The sequence below is a fragment of the Sarcophilus harrisii genome, chromosome 1 (genome assembly GCF_902635505.1).
Source record: "Sarcophilus harrisii chromosome 1, mSarHar1.11, whole genome shotgun sequence".
In the NCBI taxonomy this organism is placed as follows: Eukaryota; Metazoa; Chordata; class Mammalia; order Dasyuromorphia; family Dasyuridae; genus Sarcophilus; species Sarcophilus harrisii.
Genome location: NC_045426.1, coordinates 40,442,178 through 40,453,492, shown reverse-complemented (window position 1 = coordinate 40,453,492; position 11,315 = coordinate 40,442,178). Strand labels below are relative to the sequence as shown.

Here is an 11,315-nt window from a genome sequence, read left to right as displayed (position 1 = left end):
GAGAGTGAAACACAATCCAGTGCCAAACAGTACCAGCACAGAATTAGCCCCAGGAAATGAAGAGCAGGTATTTGGAGCCACTAAGTCAACAATGGAAGCAGCTGCTTTGGGAATTATCTGCCAAAGTAAGAAAGGTGAACTGGTCAAAAGGACATTGCGGTGGTCTCTATGCTAACACTGAGGCAGGAATCCCTTTCTTTGATCACATTCAGAACTAGGTTTCAGTTCTAGGTGACAAGTCCATGGTGGGGAGGAGAGATTAGGGCCCCAGTGGAATATGGCCTCTTGTCTTAGTTGGGGCAGATAAAAATGCTTGTGGGATTACTCACAGACCAGAGAAAAAGCCAGAAGAATAAACACATCTCTCCTTAGATCATACCACCTTCAAAAAACTGAAAACTTAAAAGTCCCTAGAAGTATCTCTGAAAACAACTGCCAAGAGGATGAAAGAAAAGAAGACAATTTGAAATGTCTCATTGGAAAAAAAACACCTGACCTGGAAAATAGATTCAGGGGAGATGATTTTTAAAATTTCATATTACCTGCAAAATGATAAAAAGAGAGATAGAATCTATACATCATCTTTCAAGAAATTATCAAGAAAAACTGCCTTGCTATTCTAGAACCAGAAGATAAAATAGAAATTGAACAATCCACAAATCACCTACTGAAAGACACTGTGACATAAAAACTCCAAGGATTATGTAAACAATTTCTAGAGGTTATGGGTCAAGGAGAAACAATCTCAAGAAGCCAGAAAAAAAAATAACTCAAATATCATGGGAATTACAGTCACGATAAGATTTAGCCGTTTTTACATTAAAACATCAGAGGCATTAGAATATGATATTCCAGAGGGTAAAGGAGCTAGGATTATAACCAAGTATCGGACAGAAAAAAGAGTATAATCTTTAGGGGGTATGAACTTTCAAGTGTTCTTAATAAAAAAAAAAAAAGACCATAGCTTAACAGAAAATTTTACTTTCAAATATGTTTCAAGAAAAGCATTAAAAACAAAGAAACAAAAAACAAAAATACAGGAAAGGGAACTCATAAGGGACTTACATTCTTACATAGGAGGACAACACTGGTAACTCACAAGAACTTTCTGATTTTTAGGATAGTTAGAAGGAGTATATATAGGCAGAGAAAAGAGATGTGAAGTGAATATGAAGTAATGATATCTAAAAAAATAAAAGGGATGAAAGAGAAATGTATTAGGAAAAAGGGAAAGGGAAAGGTAAAATGGGGGAAATTATCTCACATTAAAAAAGACAAGAAACAGCTTTTATAGTGAAGGGGAAATGAAGTTGGGAGGCATTTAGGATTAGGGTAACTGGATACTTTTAACTGAGCTGACTGTCATGCAGCTTTCTCCAAGTTTAATGAGGGAATCTACTCTATGATGTGAATGAATCCAATGATCATGTATTGCTTTTTGTGTGGGACTAGGACAAGGAGCAGAACTAAAATTAAATGTTTCAATGAGGCTATCCTAGTAGCCATACTCCATAGCACTGAGCCCAACCTGATCATCATTTGCAAGAACTCAAACATTTATTTCTGAATCTTGAAGGGGAAACCTGCGTAAGAGGCAAGGAATCTTGGAGAAACATGAGAAGTCCAAGCCCATGATGAGTGTGACCTTCACGGAGAATAGCAACTGAAGATTCCAATCCAGTGGAAAAGGAAGGACTCAAATCCACCAGACAATGTCTGAGCCCATAATGGTGATGTCTTTGGCCTGTGCATCCTATGGAACAGGAATCTGTGTCCTAGGGCAGCCAACACCAGAGTATGATTTTCTATGGCCAACTGTGACAGGTTTTAGTTCTGGGGGTCTTCAGGCTAGTGTCCATGGTTGCCAAAGGCAGAGGAAATGAGTTGTTTGTGGGCACTACCCGCAACTCAATTCTTTGGGGTTTCATCCTCATGAGTTTCTCTGCGATGGTCCAGGGTGCCATTGAGGATCTGTAGGGTCTGGTGGGTCAACACAGCAAAGACAAATTCATCACACTTGTGAAGTGCAGATTCCCAAGAATCCATATGGAGTAAGATCAAAGAGCATCTTGCCTATTCAGCTTGCTTCCATCCCAATGGTTCTGTGCTGGTTGTGGGTGGCTCCTCCTAGACACTGAGATCCATGACCTTGTGGCCATTCATGCAAATGTTAATGGATAGATCTCCACAGATGGGGCATTCTTGGCAACGGGCTCCCTTGACAACTTAGAGTACATATACAGCATGTGTGAAAGTGATCCGAAAGTCAGTCAACTGGGGAAATGCTCAGCTCACTCCAGCTTTATGACACTTCTGGACTGGACAGAGTATAACTCCTGCTTTGTCACCAATTTAGGGGATTATGAGATCTTGTAGTAAGATCCAGACACTTGTAAGCAAATCACTAGCACTAACATGGGGAGGTGAAAGGTGAGGACAGGTCTCATAGCTGCAGGAAGGAAGGAGTGGAACATTAATTTAGTCTTTTTTTCCAAGTTCACTTTTTCTATAATTCAGAAATAAAGACACATGCACTGGGAAGATGGGCAGAGATAGTAACTGGAGAAAAAAATAAAGCAAGTATCTCTGATAAAGGACTCATTTCTCAAACATATAGAGAACTGAGTCAAATTTATAAAAATAAGAGCCATTCTCCAATTGATAAATGATCAAAAGAAATGAACAGTTTTCAGATGAAGTAATCAAAGCTATCTACAATCAAGGGAAAAATGCTCCAAGAAACTATTAATCAGAGAAACACAAATTAAAGCAATTTTTGAAGTACTATCTCATACCTATTTAATTGTCTGAAAGGACAGAAAAGGACAATGACAAATGGTAGAGAGGATATGGGGGAAATGAGACATCAATTCACTGTTGGTGGAATTGTAAACTAATTCAGACTCTCTGTAGAAAGTGGAACTATGTTCAAAGGATTAAAAAACCACTTATGACCCCTGAGTTAACAATACCACTATTAGATCTATGTCCCTAAAAAGAACTATAAAAAGGGGGAGGGGAGGTTGGAAATTGAGATATCAATCAATTGAGAAATGGCTGAACAAATTGTTATATGTGTTTATAATGGAATACTGTTGTGCTGTAAGAAATGATGAGCAGGATACTCTCAAAACAACAACAACAACTTGGAAAGACTCACATGAGCTCATGCAAAGTGAAATGTACTGTGTGCAAAATACTAGCAATATTGCAGGAAGAGCTAACTATTTTCAGCAATATAATGATCCAAGACTACTTTGAAGGACTTATGATGATAAAGGCCATCAATAAACAAGGAAAGAACGGATATTTTCTGAATATAAATTGAAGCATATGTTTGTTTGTTTTTTCTTGAGGAGTTTATGTTTTCATTTTTGGCCTACATTTTCTTTCACAGTGTGGCTAGTATGGAAATGCTTTGTAAGACTGCACATGTATAGTCTATATTAATTTCTTGCTTTTCTCAATTAGGATGGAAGGGAGAGAATTTTGAACTCAAAGTTTTAAATACTAATTTTAAAATTATTTTTACATGTAAAAATATATTTTAAAATAATAATAAATACATTTTAAAATAATAATATATTATATTATAATATATAATAATAATATAATAAAATACATTTTTAAATAAAAATAAATACATTTTTTAAAAAGGATTTAGGTCATTAAAAAAAAAAAAAGAAAACCAAATTTCACTTCTGGTAATTCTCAATTTACCTATGTTGTGCCACACTTCCCTTTTAATGTCCTGACCCTGTTTCCCTAATTGTCCTATTCACTTACTCTGCCTCAGGTTATAACCGTCCCCTCTTAATGTTAGGATAAAGGATTTATATTTTAGACCTTAGGCTATAATCATTCCAACTTAATGTTTCTTAGGATAAAGGTCTTTATCCATTTTAGACATCATTATATCAGGAGCCTCTTTACTACCTCCCTCCATTATGTCATACTAGGTGCCCGCCTCCATTATGTCATCTTCATCCTAGGTTCTTCCCCCCATTAGGTCATCCCCATCTAGGTACCTCCCCCATTGTGCCATTGTTCTTGTAACCCTATAAAAGAATCTTGTATCTGACCTCACGGCTGGATTCTTTGAGATGATAGTCTCATTCAGCCCTGGGACCAAACCATGGATCCATTTGGTCCCAGTAAATCTCTCCCATTAAATAAATTATTAAATACTCTCTAATCTCTATCTTGCTCAGTTTCTCTGGCATTACACCTATTGCTGAAGCCTATTTTATAAAATCTTAAGCATAACTTTTTCTGGCTTCTGAAATTAATGCAATTGTTCAGTAATTTGCAATTTTTTGGCATTACCATTTTTAAAGTTTGGAACATAAACTCATCTCTTCCAATTCAGTAGCCATTACTGAATTTTCCAAATTTGCTGGCTTACTAAGTATTTTAACAGCATCATTTTTTTTAGCATTTTAAATCTCAATTGGAATTCTGTCACCTTCACCAGTCTTATTGTTAGCAATTCAGGAAGACTAGGTTAAAATATCATTTATAATACTTCCTGTTTATTAAACTGTGAATAAGTCCCTTATCCTTTCTAAACCCCATTTTTTTATACATTGAAAAATAGAGGAGTCATATCTTTGCCATTATCTCACAGGATTATTTTGGGGATGAAATGAGATAATATGTTTAAACAGCTTTGCAAGCCTTTATGCCTACACAAATGATAGTGTGGTGTAGTGGATAGAGGGCTAACTCTGGATTAGGAAGAATTTGGGCTGAAGTTATCTGTTTGAAATAAGCTCAGTGTGTATGAGACTGTAGAAACCCCCCCACAAACTCTCAATGCTCAGCATCACTGCTGAAACTAAATATCATGAACAAGCTTTCTTCTAGAATCACTGATGGAGCTTACCCATGCCATCAATGAAATATGCTCAGATGAAAAAGTGTTATGATATTAATGTCAATTATTATTATAGATTGTAAGGAATTCACGAATTCTATTAGAATTCAAGTCAATATAAAAAATTTTAAAGTACCTATTCCATGTTAAGTACCTCCTCTGTGTTAATAATGGTAATAAGTACAAAGAAAGCATGAGACTTGGTCTTCTCCATCAATGATATAATTTCTTCTTGAGAAACTGAACTTATGAATAATTGTGTAAGAAAGTATCTTATTGAAGATAGCAAAGTCGAGAGTTGCCAAGAAATGAAGACAGCATTATGGAATGGAATTCCTATGGGAGATTATATGGCAGAAGTACGAATTAATATGGTTCTTGAAGGACAAATAACTTTGGAAAATCAGAGAAAAGGTAATATGGTAGAGATGTACAGGAAGTAAAGAAAGCAGAGGTAACATCTATGAAGCCAGATATAAATTTGAAGGAAACATTGGAAGATTCCTTTTAAAAAAACATAAAGGCCCATATAGAAAAGGCTTTTCTTGGGGACTGTAACAGCTAGGAGGAATTGAAGTGGAAGCTTTTCTTTTGTAGCACCATTTTGTAGTCAGAGCTCCCCTGGATTTAAAGCCAGAGGGTCAGAGTTATATTTTCATTTTTGGTCTACATTTTTTTTTCAAAACATGACTAATATGGGAATGTTTTATGTGACTATAGTCTATATTTAATTTATTGCCTTCTCAATGAGAAAGGAGTGTGGAGGGAGAAGGGAAAGAATTTCGAACTCAACATTTTAAAAACTATGTCACTTTCTGCCTGTATGAGTCTGAATAAATCACTTAGCATCACTTCATGTAAGTTTCTCCAGGTCTCTCTAAAATGATCCTGCTGATCGATTCTTAGAAAACAACAATATTCCATAACATTCATATACCATAGGTTATTCAGCCATTCTCCAACTGATGGGCATTCACTCAAGTTTCTTGCCACTATGAAAAGGTCTGCAACATTTTTTCATCCTGTTTATTCTTAAGATCTTTTGGGGATATAGACCCAATAGAAATACTACTGAATGAAATGGTGTGCACAGCTTGATAACTTTCTGAGCATAGTTCCAAATTGCTCTCCAGAATGGCTAGATCCATCCACGGTTCCACCAATAATGTATCAATGTCCCAGTTTTCCCATATCCCCTGCAACATTCATTATCTTTTCAGTCATCTTAACCAATGTGAGAGGCGTGTAGTGGTCTCCCAGAGTTGTCTTAATCTGCATTTCTCTGATTTAGAGTACTTTTTCATATGATTAGAAATTATTTTAATTTCTTCATCTTAAAATTGTTTGTCCATATCCTTTGACCAATTATCAATTGTACAATGATTTGAATCCTTATAAATCTGAGTCAATTCATTATATATTTTAGAAATGAGGCCTGTATCAGAACTCTTAAATGTAAAAATGTTTTCCCAATTTAATGCTTCTGTTCTAATCTTGTGTGCATTAGTTTTGTTTGTACAAAACCTTTTTAGCTTAATATAATCAAAATTATCTATTTGGTGTTCAATAGTGAGCTCCACTTCTTCTTTGGCTACAGATTCCTTTTTTTTCTCCATAGATCTGAGAGGTAAACTATCCTATCTTATTCTAATTTGTTTATAATATCATTCTTTATGTCTAAATCATGAACCCATTGTGATGTTATCTTGGTATGGGGTGTTAAGTGTGGGTCAATGCTTAGTTTCTTCCATACTAGTTTTCCAATTTTCCCAGAAGTTTTTGTCAAATAGTGATTTCTTATCCCAAAACCTGAGATCTTTGGTTTTGTCAAACACTAAATTGCTATAGTTATTGTCTGTTTCGTCCTGTGATCCTAAGCTATTCCACTGATTGACTACTTTATTTCTTAGTCAGTACCAAACGGTTTTGATGACCTTATAGCTACTGTTACAAGTATTACTATTGGTGATGAAGAAGGAAAGAACAAGGAAAAAGTGAGATAGAGCAGCAGTAGCAGAAGCAGCAGCAGAAAGAAAAAGAAAGAAGTAGAAGGAAGAAGAAAGAAGAGGTAGAAGGAGAATAAAAAAGAACGAAGAAGAAGAAAGAAGCAGCAGCAGCAAAAACAGCAGCAAAAGAATCAGAAGGAAAAAAGTAGCAGCAGCAAAAGAACAGAAGCAGCAGCAAAAGAAGTAGCAGCAGCATCAAAAGAATCAGAAGCAAAAGAAGCAGCAACAGCTGCAGCAAAAAGTAGAGTGAGACAGCAGCCAAAGAAGTAGCAGCAGAAGAAGCAGCAGCAGCAGCAGCAGAAGCAGCAAAAGAAATAGCAGCAGAAGAAGCAACAGCAGCAGCAGCAGCAGCAGGAGAAGCAGTAGCAGCAGATGCAGCAAAAGAAGCAACACCAAAAGCAGCAAAACAAGCAACAGCAGAAGCAGAAGCAGCAGCACCAAAAACAGGGAGAAGGAAGAGAAGGAGGAGAAAAAGAAGAAAAGGAAAGAAGGAAGAAGATCATTATCATCATCATCATCATCATCAACATCTAATAGACCTAGTTCCATATCCTACCTCTCACCTATATTGGCTGTGTGATCCTTGGTCAACCATTTATATACCTAAGGTTCCCAAACAAATTTCTATTGGTAGTGGTTGTGTCTTCATTGGCATTTCCCTATATCAACAAAAATAGTAACTTTATTTATTTTGGAATGTATATAGCATCAGATATCCAGTAAATGAATTTCTGTCTTGTTATAAACTTTAGAATGGCATTTATGTTCCAGAATTTTCTCATTGCCTATTTTTATCTAAAGATAATATCTACTTTGAACTTGCTCCATTTTCTTGCCCTCTCTTTTTCTTCTCTCTTTTTTATGCCTCATAATTCACTTTATGTGTCAGTATAAAAGAACAGTGAATGTTAAATTTTCTCATATATTGAGACGCAGCATGATGCTGTCAATAGAAATTTGTATGTGAAATAAGAATGACTTTGGTTCAAATGCCACTGCTGACACTTCTTCACTGGATAAACATGAGCAAATCACTTTTGATTCCTATTTTCCTCATCTTTAGAAGGGGGCAATTGGACTCAATGACCTTTAAGTCTCTTCTAAATTACTCTATCTTGGGAAATTTAGCTGGTGGTTTATAGCATCTTTCCTACAAAATAGAGTTTTGAGGAATTGCCCTTTATTATTAAGTACTTTGGAGTTTTACTGATTGTAAACTCTTTGTACAACTTACTCTTAAGTATCACAGTAGCTTACTACTTAAAAAAAGTATTCCCTTATTTGAAAACATTTTCCTTTTTTATCATTTCCTAGCATGGGTCCCGGCTATTGTGAAGAGAGGTTGACAGTTTTCCAAAATAACACTAAAAGGATTAGGATGTTAATAAGTTCAATGGATCAATTAGGGTCACAAGAAAAGAGAGTCATTTTCCCCCCCATCAAATCCTAACATCATCAATTCTCATTTTGTGAGACATGATGTTGTTCTTTAAAAATGACTTCTAAACACAGCAAAATTTTTGAATGTTTAAAATGTAATCTAAGTTTTAGCTGGAGCAAAATTGATTGTTGATAGATGAGAGAAGTATAAGTAGATTCATTCAATGTTGGAGCTAAAGGAAATATAGAGATTGTGTAGTCTTATGGCTTTATTTCTTAGGGGAGAAAACGGGTTCAGAGAGGTAATTTATACAACACAATATAGGTAACAGGTTAAAAAAACAGGGAACTAGTCTGAAGCAGCATCTCTGCTTCCCACTCTAATGGCTGTTCCACTAATGCCCAGATTCCTTTATAAAGCTATTTCATCAACATATTAAATTCCTTTTAATGTATATATTTACATACCTACTCTCTTTTTACATATATGTACTTGTATACATGTCTGTATGTATACACACGCACACACATACATACACATATATATATCTTCTTGAATTCAAATCTGACCTAAGGCACTTACTAGCTGTGTAGCTCTGGCTAGTCTTTTAACCCTCTTTTGCCTTAGTTTCCTAATCTATAAAATTAATTGGAAAAGGAAATGGTACCCTACTTTGGTATGTTCATCAAAAAAATCCTAAACAGGGGCAGCTAGGTGGCCAAGTGGATAGAGAACCAGCCCTGAAGTCAGGAGGACCTGAGTTTAAATCTGACCTCAGACATTTAACACTTCCTGGCTGTGTGACCCTGGGTGAGTCATTTAACCCCAATTTCCTCACCAAAAAAAAAAAAAAAACACTGAACACCAAGTCTTGTCTGATTGGAAAAAACCTAACCAACAATAACATATATGCATGTTTCTACACATATGCAATGCATGAATACATATATATTATATATGCATGTACTATGTAAGTATATAACAATGTGTGTATATAGATATATGCATATATGTATATTATATATATGTATATGTATACATATACACATATGTATACACATGTGGAAGTGGGTACATATGTACACACATATATATTGCACATGTTAAGGACCACACCTCCAAAAACAAAAGAAAGGGGGAGCCACAGGTAACCCTAGAGAACTTCTAAACTTAATTCTTTATACTATTCATTTTTTGATTTTTTTGATGAGAACACACTGGCTCCAGCAGACAGGTTTCATAACCCACAAAGGACAGTATCCAGTGTGAGTAGCTCCAGTATCTTAATCACCAGGTGATGTGGAGAGATCTGGAGAGCAGTGAATGGAAGGGACTGGGTAGGTTAACAGTTTGGGACAGAGAGTTTGCTTATATTTTTACAAATGGAGAAGGAATCCAACGGGTGCCAACAAGCTATATTTGCCTTGTCTGGCAAAGAGAAATGGAAAAGAGAAGACCCTTGAAATGAAGGAGAAGACCCAACTACATCCACCACCGAAAAAGCATGGCAGTTAACACTATGTGTATAGCAATTGACTCATGAATGTTACCATGACCATAAAAATAATTCTTTATGAAACTGATGCAGGCTTCAAAACCTGCAGGAATCATTGAATTCCCTGAGACATGATTGGTTTTGGACTATCTTTTGGCAGCTGAAGGAGGTGTACGTGTGGTTGTTATTTCTATACCCTCCTTCTGGAACTCATTGAAGTCTTTTATAATATCTTGTTTATTCAAATGGTTTGTTTATATTACTGTTTGCCTGTTGATATTACTACTTGCCTGTGTGATTCCTCCCATGCAGATGGATTTAACCACTGATTATACCTGCTTCAATTAAAACAAAAGAAAGTGGGAGACGTAGAGGGCTGCAGATAGAGGGGGAACTCTCGGTGAGGTATAAGATCATCCAGCCCAGCCAGGTGATCTGCTGACTTGTCTGGTTTGGTTCCCCATATCCCCTAGGGGCTTCTCAGCCTTCTTGAGAAGTCAGAAAGTGTGCTAATCTGTGTTGTACTTGAAGCAGAGATACTAAAGAATTGCTGTCTTGTGGCACTAAAATGAAGATGACCTTTTCTTCCTGTTTTTTTTTTTTTTTGTTCTAAATGAAAATAAGCACTAATATATATTTATTTAATATGTGTATATACTTAATTTTATATGTGTGTGACACAAAAGTTACTTGAAAACTAGGTTATCACAAGAGAAATGAATGTGGCACCCATTGCTAGAGCAAAGAGTTCAAAGTTCTTATGGAAGTTTGCATATTTATGACATCATGAAAAAAGAAGGAAGTACCAGAATCCCCACCTAGAGGGATGTAGTTTGGGGGGGGGGAAAGGTTCAGTAAGGGTGGGAAAAGGACAAAACCCCTTCCATAGCAAAAGCCACCTTCTTTACAGTTGTTAATTCTTAGTCCATGAAGATATAATGGTTTCTCTACAAGAATTCATTAGGCAAAGCCTAATGCAAGTTCTCTACAAGGACAGACACAGAAGGTGAGGCTTCATTTTTTGTTATGAGCCAGAACTTGAAACAAGGTGCTAAGTCACTAGAGTTGATAGAAACAATGTTTTTACCTTTGAGAGTTCACACATTAGCTCACACACATAGTTCACAAGTTTGGGAGATTCACAAGTCAGAATTCAGTATGAGATTCACAAGAATGAGATTCACACCTCCCATAATCCCACCCTCAGAGGAGGAGTCAACCTTTGAGTTTACACTTCTAAAAGAGCATAAAAAGGAGCTGAGTCAGTGGAGTCAGTCAGTTCAGAAGATTGCCAGGAGTCGAAGTTGAGCTAGAGGCAGAAGCTGGCAGAGGCAAAAGACTAGCAACGAGAGTTCTTGGAACCAAAAAAAGCTTACCGGGCTATTTTGGAAGAGGCAATAAAAGATTGGATTTTAACTCCTGGCTGCATTTGAAGTGAGTATTACTCTGAACCGAAACTAAGGCTGCCTCCAGAAAACCTCCCCAAGATACCTGCTCCCATAGAGAATGATCATATTATACAAAAGAAGAGAACACTACAATTTTTGACATATTTAG

General features: G+C 36.2%; 1 pseudogene; it reads left to right on the top strand.

Moving 5' to 3' along the window:
- Window positions 1–1,625: 1,625 nt before the first annotated feature.
- Window positions 1,626–2,427, top strand: LOC111719435 (annotated as a pseudogene).
- Window positions 2,428–11,315: the final 8,888 nt, after the last annotated feature.